Here is a 13505-nt window from a genome sequence, read left to right as displayed (position 1 = left end):
ATGGGAAGGGGGGGGTCTCAAGAATGGGTGAAGAGGTGAGGGGATTAAAAAGTATAAATTGGTAGTTACAGAATCACCATGGGGATGTAAAGTACAGTACAGGATATGGAGTAGCCAAAGAACTTGTATACATGACGTCCTGGGACATGAACAATGGTGTGGGGATTGCCTGAAGGAGTCAGGAGTGCAGGGTAGAGGGGGGCAAGAAGGAAATATTGGGACAACTGTAACAGCATAATCAGTAAAATATAATTTGAAAAAACAGGGAGAAGTGCTATCTGCAACTAACTTTTGAATGTTTCAGGAAAAAAAAATGTGTGTATGTGAGAGAGTCGAGGAGGAAGAGAGGGAGAGGAAGGAGAGAGGTGCTCGAAAATGAGGCAAAATGGTAAAAACTGATGAATCTAGATAAAGGATTTATGAGTCTTCATTTTACTACTGAATTTTTCCACACGCTTGAAATTTTTCAAAAGAAAAGAGTGTAATGAGCTTGTGGTAGGAAGCATTCCTTTCCACTGTGAATACAGACAAAATAGATTATTTTTTAAAAGTTTATGCATTCAAATTCAAAAGGGAGAAAAGGAAATGCACAAATGCCATAAACCAGGAAGACACCAAGCCACAGTAATAAGTGAGAACTGAATGGTGGCAGTCCAAAGACAGTAACCTTCATGCATTTTGAAAGCTAGCAGGATTTGAAAAATATTGGCTGCAAATTTACTGAAGTTTCTGCAATGAAGGGATCCAGACCAGGCTCTCTGCATAAAACCAAGAGCTGGGGGAAAACTGCCCCAAATGGCCCCTATACTCAGCAATGGAGCAGGATGGAACAGAATGCCAATAATATGACCATTCTGAAATTAGAATTCCTAGCCTGCCTCTCACTCATGATTGGGAATGATATTAATTCTTCACATTCATGAGCATAACATGGTTTACTCTCTATGCTTACTCAACTCTTCCTGTGACATAATCAGTTTCTGAAATAAATCTCGTCTATACATCCTCCACCCCATCACCATTTTCTACCACTTCAATAATCAAACATGATTTCTAATCAGGAAAAAGTCAATGATTCCTACTCTACAAGAACTAAAAAAAGATTTCCAATTTTCTGCTTCAAAGTATTGCTCTCCATCAATGATTTATAGTTTTAATTGGAACATTTTACCTAAAGTGTCATATGGTGTGTGTGAATTACATGCTTATGATTTTGTAATAAAAGAGAGGCATTATTTGTTCTGGACCCTGTAGTCTAAAAATACAAAATAATGTAATTAAATCTGTATTTCCGATTCCCCCACCTCTAAATTAGCTTTAATTATTGAACTCTTGCATGACAACTAAGAAATATAAATAACATTAATTGGATAGATTACTATTATTTGCTCTTAACAATGCTGATCAAATCCATGTTCTTTTTCTTGGTGAAATTACCTTTCTATGTTCAAGACAGAAGTTGACTCTAAAAGGGAGAAGCCAAGCACGGGTAGAGAAATTAGCATTTTTGACATAATTCAACAGTAATTTTAAAGTAATCTTTTGTTCTGAATTTAAGTCTAATTTTTCTTAACACTACACTCCTGATTTACCAAGAAACTATGTTTTAAATGAAGCAAGCAGCATATATACATGAGCATTGTTTCCTATAGATCTCGTTGTTTTCTTAAGCTGTAAGAGAAATAAGAACATTGGTTTCCTTACCTTTTTCCTCTTACACACGTGATAAGAAACAGACTTCTCTGTGCTTACTCATGATGCCTGTTGTGCTACCAGCCAGTCCTGCTGATTCAATATGCTCTGTTTGATCCTAAAGAAAAAACACACTGCTCATTACATTTGCTAAAGCAATAAGCCCTAATTTTCTTCATATAAATCTATCATAACCAGACAAACAAAAACTACACGGCTTAAAGAATAAATTACAATTACATCTTCAGATTCAAAGATGTAGCCAGCATGGAATAGAATGCAGCAGCAGACACATTTTATTGTCCAAAAAGGCCAATAAGTAAATGTTTCAGCAGTTAAGAATTTGTGCACACTTACTTTCAACAGATAATACGGAGTGAAACATCAAGACAGGCACTTTCTACCCAATGCCTCTAACTATATTAATTCATGAAAATACCACTGGTTTTATATTATAATAGGCCCTCCAAGAAACCAAGGCTAACAAGATTGTTGCTTCACAAGAAAGTCCTGTTTGTGTGATTTTTTCCTACCTATACAAAATTCTTAAAATGAGATTCAAAAGCTTCCTGCTAAAACTGTTATTGCCAAACAACCTGTTTTTTCCTCCAAATGGAGTTTCATGATTCCAGACCTCTTCTGTTTAGAAGCAATGACTCTATTAACCCAATTTTAACCTATACTGTCAGGGGCATGCAAAAGACAAAGCTTTCTCAAATGTTATTTCCTTCTTCTGAATATATGATAATACCTATGAAGTTATAGTAGTCCAACAAATGCCTGTAGAACTGCTCAGAGATAATTTAAAATTCTTTAAAAGCCTAGTTGAAACTAATCAGAATAAAACTGATTATCTGTGTAAAATATACCTGCTTGAGTGTGGTTGGTAGGGTAATAATATGGGCGTAATAATTTATAGTTTTAATTGGAACATTTTACCTAAAGTGTCATATGGTGTGCCTGAATTACATGCTTATGATTTTGTAATAAAAGACTTAGTAATAAAAGAGAGACATTATTTGTGCTGGACCCTGTATAGTCATAGAATCTTCAGAACAAGAAGGTATGTTAGAGATCATCTAATAAACATTTCATTTTAAAGATAAACTGAGACAATGAAAGATATTTCCTGACATTAGAAACATGATTCCATCATCTGTTGTGAAAATTAGGTGCTTACTAAAAAATAAGAGGATAAGAAAAAGGCCTAAAATTCCAGATTTGCCAATTTAACCATTTTTTTAACCAATTTTTTAAACCAATTTTAAAAAATGCAATGAGAATCACTGGTGAGAGATTTTCCTGTCTTGAGAAATCGAAAAAGTAAGTACATGCTATATATTCTAAATGAGAAGAGTTGTTGATGCTGAAAAATAGACTTAAATTTATCAAAAAGAACTAAATCATATCAGAAGTATGAAAGGGCAGTATGAGGTAGAAGTACCAAAGCCAAAATGAGAATGAGGAGGCAAAAGGTCCTCCCCCCTAAAACCCAGCTAACTGAAGATTTTTTAAAACAAATAAAATTAGCGCTATAGGTTCAAAGTCAAATCCTGTATGTGTGTGCACATGTATATTTCAATGTGTGAGACAAGTCCAATAATACCATGTAACTACCCCAACCATAATAGGTTTTTCTCCTGGAACCATATCCCTTTGACCTCTAGCCTCAGCTGGCAAGACCTCAAACCTGGTTAAGTCCCACTGTCTACATTCCCCCAAACAACTTAAATATGGCTGGACGAAAATCACACAGATGCTGATTGGCCTCAACTTTACAATTATGACTTCACAGTACATTTTCTTTAGTCATTCTTCTTTCAACCCTGAACCTTATCTCCACCTTCTGATATGCCTGGAATGTCTATCTTCCCCAGTGGACTGTAAGAGTTAATTGAGAACAAGGACTATGTCCTCCTATCTAACCCATGGCATACCACATAGTGCTTAACAAATGCTTCATGAAGAAATAAATTGTATGAAATAAAATCCATATTTAAGTAATCAGTTTCACGATAAAGATTCCTCCCTCCCTAAGAAATAAATATTTGTGAATGTGTGTCATAAGTGAGAGGAACAGCAAGCAAATGCAAGAGAAAAACAAAAACAGAGAAATTCTCTGGTGGGAGAGGAAAAAAGTGACAAGGATTTAAATAGTTGGGAAATTTTATCGTTATTATATAATCACAGATCCTTTGATATAATAATTACCCTTATATGTATTTATCTTAAAGAAGTAACTGCATAAATAGGAAAGATATAGATTAAGTCACTATTACATTGATGTTTAAAATAGTAAAACACTGGGAAAAACCTAAACGTCATCTGAAATGAGCAATTTACAAAATGGCGCATATGGTAAGACTCCATATTTGGAGAAAACCTTAAAAGTCTTAAAAAAATATACACCAAAATATAATGGAGAATCTCTCAACAGTGTTTGGATGATTTACACTGTTTTCAAGCCTCTATAGTCCTAATTTTTCTTAGGATAAATGTATATTACATATTAATAAAAGGAAATAGAATTAAAGATATGTGAATTTCAATTAATAAAAAACCCAAACTACTTACATTTTTACTTTAAAATATGAAAACTGAAAAAGTAAGAAAATAGGAAATACAAAGATTTGAAAAAATCATCTCCCTGGGACACATAATTTTTAATTATAATACGGGGAAAGAGAAAGAAAAATCACCTAAAATTAAGATACCAAGATTTATTCAAAACACAAACATATAAAAAATAACGACATGAATAAAACTGATGTTTAAGATATAAGATGCAGACCTGGCCAGTGTGGCTCAGCTGGTTGGAGTGTCATCCAGCAGCCTAAAGGTAGCACATTTAATTCCCAGTTAAGGGAGCATGCCTGGGCTGCAGATTCAATCCCTTGTCCAGATGCAAACATGAGACAGCCAATCAATGCTTCTCTCCTTTCCCCTCTCTCTAAAAGCAATGAAAAAATGTCCCCACGTGAGGATAAAATAATTTTTTAAATATAAGATTCAAGCAATTTACAGGAATCACTAATGTGGATGTGTTTATAGCAGAAGAGATTTATGAAGGTGATAACTTCCAAAATCCTTGCCATAGGTTAAAAAAAAAAACAAACCCAAAAAATGAAGACGCTAAACTAGAAAATATTCTCAGTTAAGTATCGTTTCCTATCTTGGCTCTGAGGGGGAAAAAAAAAAAAAGGAAAAAATGAGGAAGATAAACTAGATAATACACTCAGTTAGGTATCGTTTCCTCTTGGCTCTGATTAATACTACTCACCACAGAACAAACTCAGTATCTGCTTAGTAACCAAGCTTCTTAATAACATTTCCACCAGGAAGTCTGGCAAGGAATTAAACTCAACATGTACAAAACTGCATTCAATATTCCAAAGTCCTCTTTCTTGGTTCCCTCTCCTAGTCTGAGCAGAGCTATCAAGGTAGGTGTGGTAGATTGTATTTCCAAAGATGACTGCTATAGTATCTCCCATTCCACATGATTTTCTTGCAAGAGTGGTGAAATCTATACCCTCTTCCTTTAAACCTGGGCAGACCTTTATGACTACCTCAACTAATAGAGCAAAACAGAAGGGACACTATGGTAACTTCTAAGGCTAGGTCATTGAAGCTAATACAGTTTCTGTCTCGTTGTCTCAGGACACTCATTCTTGGAATCTGGTGATCATGATGCCAGAAACACTACATGGAAAGGACATATATAGGTGATCTGGCCTGTGAACCTCATACATGTGAATGAGCAAGGCTCAGCCACTGTCTGACTACAAATGTATGAAGACCCTAGGAAAAAACCACCTAGCAAAGCCCAATCAATCTTCAGAACCACAAGAGATAACAATTATGCTGTCTGAAGCCACTATGCTTTGGTGTAGTTTATTATATGTAACAGTAGGTTAATAATTTGTTACTCTTCAACCCAATCCAATATATTCTAAAGAAAAGAGTAAGAAACATAAGAGAGACAGGCAAAAAAGAAGACCCACTAATGGCAGTTTCTCCTCTACCAAGCTATTTAGCACTGACTCCAAATTTGCAAATCCCACTCAATAAAATAGCCTTTGAGAAGAGTTTAGGAAACACCTCATTATTAAAGCAAGAAACTAAGGTGAGGGAGGGCATCTACCTTCTTCTACAGTAACATATCAAAGTTTTCCTCTAAACAACATACAGTACTCTACTAGTAAGTAAAGACTTCTGGTAAATGAAATTTTTTTAATCTCATTAACTTTCCAGAACCATTCTAGTACTCCTTGTAGACTGGCACCCTGGAAACTCATTTAGCTAACCAGTTCCTTTTTTCTTTTTAATTTTAAGATTTTATTTATTTTTAGAGAGAAGGGAAGGAAGGGAGAAAGAGAGGGAGAGAAATATCAATGTGAGAGACACATCGATCAGTTGTCTCTTGCACACCTTCAACTGGGGACCTGGCCTGCAACCCAGGCATGTGCCCTGACAGGGAATCAAACTGGTGACTTTTTGGTTCACAGGCCAGTACTCAATCCACTGAACCACACCTGCCAGGGCTACCGAGGCCTTTAATAAGTGTATGCATCATTATCGATCTGGTTCACCAACCCAAAACCTTGAATTCCATTCTAGATGCTACCTCTTCTTCTCCCCACCTCTACCTTCAATCTAACACCACATCTTATCAATCTTGCCTTTTAAATCTCTCAATTCATCTACTCTCTCCATTCCCATATCACACACTATCACCATCTTTCTGTTGCCTGAATTTTTGCAAGAATCCTAACTAGTCTCCCTGACCACACTCATTTTGTAGCCATCTAGCCTATTCTCTATACAAATATAAAATACAAATCTGATTATGTTATTTCTGTACTTAATATAATTCAGTGGTATCCTACTACCCTTAGAATAAAGTCCATATCTCTATCACACAGCTCTGTTTGATTTGGTTTCTGCTTACCTCTCTAGTATGACACCTCTTTATTCTCAAATTTCTACTTTATGCACTGGTCATCCAGATCAACTGAACTTTCAATTCTCAATCTTGCCTATCCCTGTTCCTCAAAACAGGCCTTCATACTGCTACATGTTACAATATGGATGAACTCTGAAAACATGCTAAGTGAAAGAAATCAGTCACAAAAGACCACATATTAAATGGTTCTATTTATATGAAATGTTCAGAATAGGCAAATCCTTAGAGACAGAAAGTAGATTCATTGCTACCAGGGGCTAGGGCAGGGAGGGAATAGAGAGTGACTGATAATGGGTATGGGAGTTTCTTTTGGGGGTGGTGAGAATGTTCTGGAATTAGACAGTGGTGATGGTTGCACAACTCTGTAAATATACTGAAAACTACTTAATATATACTTTAAGAGAGTAAAATCTTATTGTATGTAAATTCTATCTCAATAAAATTGTTAAAAAAAAACAAAGTAAAACATTCCTTCACTCATTATTATTTAGGTGTGGAATACTCTGATCCTGCCACTGTTATTTGACTAATTTGTACTTATCTTCCTTATCCTACCCTACACATCACATCTTCAGGGAAGCCCTTCTGATCTAGGTCTGGGAAGGTGCCCCTTTCTCTTATCTTTACTTCCTCTATCGTAACATTCATCAACTGAATTAGGGTTTTTTAAACTACTTGTCTCTCCCTTCCAGGCTATTGAGGTTTTTCAGGATAGGGACTTCTGTCTGGCTTCCCTAATGTATGTTTGGCATAATGTTTGGCACAGAGTAAGTGCTCATAACCACTTGTGACAGCAAGCAAAATAACTAAAGGATTTACTTTCACAGCACTTCCACCTAGGAAATCTTTCCATACAAAGCATCCCAAGAGTTGTGCTGAGACTATGACTCTAATGTACTTATTATTTCAAAGTTTATTAGTAACAACATAAAATTATTAGCTTGCATACTGCAGGACAGTTTGAACTTAAACCATGTTTTACCAAGGCTTTCTATCCATAATCACAACTTTTCAGACAGCTCCTATTGGTTTGATGACTTACCTTTAAAGAAAGAAAAAGTGTAATTCAGGAGTATCTATGTGTACAATGGAATATCTAGCAAAACTGAATTCCAAATCAAATGACCAACAAACACATGACAGACCTGCTTGTACGTTCAATCCAAAGGAACACCTTCTATGAATAGTCAGTGGAGCTCTGTGAAAGAGCACTGGCACAGGACACTGGCAAATCCAGTTTGGAATTCATGCTCTAGCATTTAACAGCATTGCTGCTTTGAGCAAACTATTTCCCTTTTCAAAGTCTCAGTTTCTTTATATTTTATATGAAAACTATACTTTGTAGGATAGTTTTAATGATAAAGAAGAATGTGTTTATATAAAATGCCTCATTCTGATTTGATATATAAGTGCTCAATAAATGGTAGCTATCATTATCATCAAAAAGCAATTTGTGTGAAAGAATTTTAAAAAAAGGCGAAGTGTGATTTGATCCATAAAACAAACCAGCAGACTGGTTTATTTATACAATTACTACAACAGGGCCATTGGTCTTACGTGATCAATTCAAGTCTGAACAATGAAAAGAAATACAGGAACAAAAAAGTTACCTAACTGTTCAACTTTCTGAAGAGGCTAAGTACATGTGATCCTAAAATAAAACGCTTTAAATATGAACACTCTCACTAACAGTGGCAGAAAAAAGAAATGAGATAATCTTTGAGAAGGTCTTTATTCCTGCAAATCAAGACCGAAGTACATTGAGAAAGCAGGATCTGGGAAGTTGACATTGTTGCTATCCCACATTCACACAAGGCTTCAATTTCCAGGATATCAATCTGGCATCTTTCACAAACACTGAATTAGAACCAGGTGGTTATTTAAGACAAAAAGCACAGTAGTTTAACAAATATTGTGAAACATGATGATAACAGATGTATCAAATGTACGTATGTGCTCAAATCTGTAGAACAGCAACGGATTTGAGATTGGCACTAAAATAAGGAGCATGTATAATTCTCATATTTCGAGTAATACATTCAAGGCTATGTAAACAAACGTGTATATACCTGGTATAGGGTCAGAAACTATTCAGAGATACAACATCCCTAAAGTAGCATACAGATTGTTTGTTAATGATTGAATGATTAATTAACACTATATCAGCTCAAGTTCTTATCTCTAATTTCTAGACAGCAGATACCTACTGGATTATCTTTGCCAACAGAATCCTAGTTTCCTGCCTCTCCATACACACGCATAAATTTTTATTGTGAGATAAAATGCCATATTCAGGGGAAATTTATCAACCTAAACAAAATATTAAACTGATGTGAGTTCCTGATCTTAGCTGAATGAATCACAGACCCTTCTACACTCTCCTTGAGAGATGAAGCTGCAATCCCTGCTTTTGGATTCTGTGAGATATCCTAGTTATCCTTTTAAAATTTCCTTTTCTTCTTAAGTAAGCTTCAGAGGGTTGCTTTAACTTGCAACAAAAGTCTTAACAAATATAACCAATATAAGGATATAAATTGAGACAAACAATATCAAAATCACAGTTTTAACTTTAATTGCATACCTAAAATTTCAAAGATCAGACACTAATTCTGATATTCTATGATCTACAAGTAAATAATACATGCGAGAGAAATTCACTGGTGATAGGGCCTTATCATTTGGGTCATTGTACATAGCAGGCTGACAGGGAGTTATAATTTATATACCACAAATTGTATACATCAAGAGTCACCTTAAGAGTATATGTAAAGTAGAGTTATGACTCACCACTAATTCAATTACTACACGTGATATATTTCACACATCATGACCAACAATTGGAAAACTAGCCAAATTGGTAGGTTCACAAATTTTATACCTTAATTACTTGCAGTAATACTAAATACTATCTTTGCTCATCTTGACAAATTTTTGTGGGCATTTAGAGCAGCATTGTGTTTTTCTTTTAACAACTTCAAATTTAGAAAGAGCACAACCTGAATTGACTCAGCCAAAGTCTGGGATAACTGAGTTGGATGAAACAAGTCCATGCTCAAATTACTTTTATATGAATTTTACAGTATTATTTACTGACAATCCCAAAGAAAATCTCTATCTGTAAGTGCTCTCCCAGTTCTATTTTTGGCTCCCTTTTCTTCTAAAGTTTTCAACTACCATCTCCATGTGAATGACTCAAGATTTCTGTAACCCTCACCTCTCACTCAAGTTCCAGGACCATGGCTTCACCTACCTAACATACAATATTTCTACATCTGGATATTTTACTACACCTCAAGTTTCAAACACTGAACCCTTCACATTTAAGAGGAATATATTTTCTCAAAAGTTGTCAACTCTCAATGTCTCCCTCCTTCCACCTTACCTCCCATGCATGCCCCTATTCTTTTCTGGCTTCTTTCTCCACCTTAGCAACATTCAAATTATAGATCACATCTTCCTCCTTTATGAAACTCTTCCATGTCTTGTATGACACTAAAAATTCTGATTTTCTCTTACTTCTTTGACATCTCCTTCTCACCTTCATCCATGACTCCTCCTCTTTTACCCAATCTTAATTGTTGAAATTACTCAGAGTTCTGTACTCAGTCCTCTTTTCTTGATTTGTCTTCTTTTCCAAAGGATTCTATCTACTACCATTGCTTCAAACATCATCTGTTAACAAGTCCTAATATCCTTTTCTCCACTTTAGACCTCTTTTCTGGGTTCTAAACCTGTATATAGAGTGCCTATGCAAGTCTCCATGTTTCACAGACATCTCAAACTCACTATGTACATCTACTCTCACACTAATCAACAGTTTCTTCTGTTCCTTACATCATCATCTACCCAGTTGCTCATGATATAGTCATTCCCTATCCCTCCTTCTCCATGATGCTCACCATCAACATTCAATCATCTCCTAAAATGAATGAAAACCCATTTACTCTCTCTACAACCACTACTCTGGACTAAGCTAGCACTATTCCAGCTGGATGCTGACATGATCTTTGAATGATCTTCTCATACCTACTCTGCCATTTCCTCCCCCAACTCATTCTCCACTCAGCAGTTACAATAATCTTTTTAAAAAGCTAATAAAGTGATTCTTCTACTTGAAATTCTTCAACTGTTTTCTATTGCACTTAACGTCAAAACTCCTTACTATGACTTTATAAAATCCTGCATAATTTAACCCTTGCCTAACTCTCCAGCTTGCTCTTTTGCCACCTTCCTTCTTGTTTATTTCTCTCCATCTATGTTGACAAGTTCCTAGTCCTTAAGAGTATCATGTTCTTTCACACCTCTTGTCCTTTATCCATGCTGCTCCCCATCCATGGACTGCTGTTTCCAACTCTTTTGATTCTCTCCTCCTGACTAATACAAACTCACTCAACCTCAGGTCTCAGATTAAATCTCAGTTCCTCAAGAAAGTCCCCTTTGACCTCCCCCCGACTAGGTTTCCTACACAGCTCTTATACCTCTGTAATTATTTTTGTAATGTTGTAAAATATAAACTGTATGAGGTTAGGCTCCATGACTATTTTGTTCACCAAAGTTATTCACAACACTAAGCATAGCACCTGACAGGCAGTAAATAAATATTTATTCTATGAATACATACTGAGATCTTGTGAGTTCACAAATAAATTATAATATTTAATTTTTTCATTAAATGCTATATAATTATTAGTCAGTCCTCTCAGGTTTTATTGATCTGTATGATGATTTTCAATTCACCAATCTTAATAGTTTGTTGATGCCTACCCTCCTGATTTCTTTACCACTTCTATCAAGACTCCTTAAAAGAACCACTGTACGTTTTGCCCCTCAACATCTAGCACACTCAAATTAAGATGGCAGAACACTTCCTTACTGGCTGCCAAGTTAGAGCTCAATGACAGAGTGTATGAGAGTACCCAGAGTAAGGGCAAATGTAAGACTATGCTGAAACAAATGGTTCCGTATACCCCGTAATGTAATTGTATTTAACAAAAATGTTTACAAAATCAACACTGTGTCTTTTTGGAGAGGGAATATTAATATTTTATTGTCCACTTACTATGTACACCACACTGTTCCAAGTACTTTATAGGTATTAAACTCTTAATCCTCTTAATAACCCTAAATAGTATACATAGAATTAAGCCCTCTAGAATGTAGATATACTTCAGGAGAGTAGATTTTGTCTTAATCCTCCTTGTTGTATTGTAGCATCCAGAATAATGTCTGGCATACAGTAAGCAATCCAATATTTTTGGAAAAAATAATGAGGAAATGGTGGCAAAAAGAAGTCACCCTGCACAAAGTTACACACAGCAGCAGAGCCAGGACCTGAACCCAGGAAAACTGGTTTTGTATCTTAGACTCTTAACAACTGGGTATGTATATATTTGAAAATAACACTCCTCCTTCACTGTTTAGCTAATAAGAGAAAAAAGAAAAACTCTAGTTCAATAACATATAAACACAAGACAAAAGTACCTCTAAATTTATTAATGTTCCCAATACAGATAATAGTATGGAGAGCAGAGTAAGAGATTAAATCAATGAGGTACCAAAATAGATATCTCTAATTAAAGTAGAGTTGTATGATATACAATATTATGTTAGTTTTGGGTATACAATATAATGATATGACACTGTAATACCTTATGAATAATCATCACATTAAATCTATAACTGTCTATCACCATACAAAATATAATAGATTTTTAAAAAATATATGAGGTCTGTCCAGAAGGGATCTGGCCATGTAATATGAAAAAGAGATATTTATTGAAGAAGATAAAAGAAACATTGTACATAGGACAATGACACATCAGTACCCTTCAAAATAGGCACCCTGAGATCTCACAATCACCATCAGCTGCCCCATTGTATTTTCCTGAATCTCATCAATGGTCTGAAATCTATTCCCTTTCAAAGAGGATTTTAGTTTTGGGGAAGGACAGAAATCACAGGACAACAAATCTGGTCTGTCAGGGGGCTGGGTCTCCTGGGTGATTTGATGTTTCGTCAAAAAACTCTATTCTGCATGAAACATGATACATGAGCAGGCATGTTGTTGTGATGAAGCTGCCAATCACCAATTACCTGTAACTGCAGCCTCCTGAATCATAGAGTTTCCGTAGAACAATGGTCAAGCTTAATGCAAAATTTGATGTAGATTTGTTGCTCTACTCACTTAGTCATTTTGAATGCCACGGCCCCACAATACCCATGCTCACTGAACGGCATCTACCACCCCCACTGACCAGTACAGTGAAGTTGTCATTGTTTATGCATGTGCATTCAGTCCACTCTCCTTGGCTGCCAGGTTACATCAATCTCATGCAAATCGTTCTTGTTCTATAAACAATGGCTGAACTTTTTCTGGACAGACCTTGTATACATATCTGCTGTTAGAATACGTTCATACATGTTATTTAACAGAGCACTATAATCAATCAACACTGCAGAATAATGTGAAATGAGGCATGCATTTTATCTACATTTGCCAGTCTTTAAAAGCTGAACAGCATTCTATTATATGGTTATACAATTGAACTCTCATCCCACCAATGAACACCTTGTTTCCATATTTGTATACCTATACACAATATAATGGATATCTTTGTGCATGTATCTTGACATTTTAATGAACAATAAATCCCTAAAAGTGGAATTTGAGACAAAGGTCTTATACATCTTAAATTATAATAAATATTGCCAAAATTTCCACCAAACATGTTGTGCTTATATTTCCCCCAAGAATATAAAGATTTTTTCCTATAAGCTCATAGTTAATATTATCAATCTTTGCCAACTTCACAGGTAAAAATGAAACCTATTTTTCTAATTTGTATTTTTA

At 35.4% G+C, this 13505-nt stretch overlaps 1 protein-coding gene across 2 annotated transcripts in view; it reads right to left on the bottom strand.

Annotated features, from left to right (window-relative positions):
• ZFYVE9 (zinc finger FYVE-type containing 9) overlaps positions 1-13505 on the bottom strand; it is a 128822-nt gene that overhangs the window by 90435 nt on the left and 24882 nt on the right. For both annotated transcript variants that reach the window (XM_054573040.1, XM_054573050.1), the window contains exon 2: positions 1705-1810. The gene's annotated coding sequence lies outside the window, so the exon portion shown is untranslated. The remainder of the gene's footprint in view (positions 1-1704; positions 1811-13505) is intronic.

The sequence above is a fragment of the Pteronotus mesoamericanus genome, unplaced genomic scaffold (genome assembly GCF_021234165.1).
Source record: "Pteronotus mesoamericanus isolate MK-2021 breed Mesoamerican mustached bat unplaced genomic scaffold, CSHL_Meso_final contig_105, whole genome shotgun sequence".
In the NCBI taxonomy this organism is placed as follows: Eukaryota; Metazoa; Chordata; class Mammalia; order Chiroptera; family Mormoopidae; genus Pteronotus; species Pteronotus mesoamericanus.
This window is presented reverse-complemented; position numbering and strand designations above follow the sequence as displayed.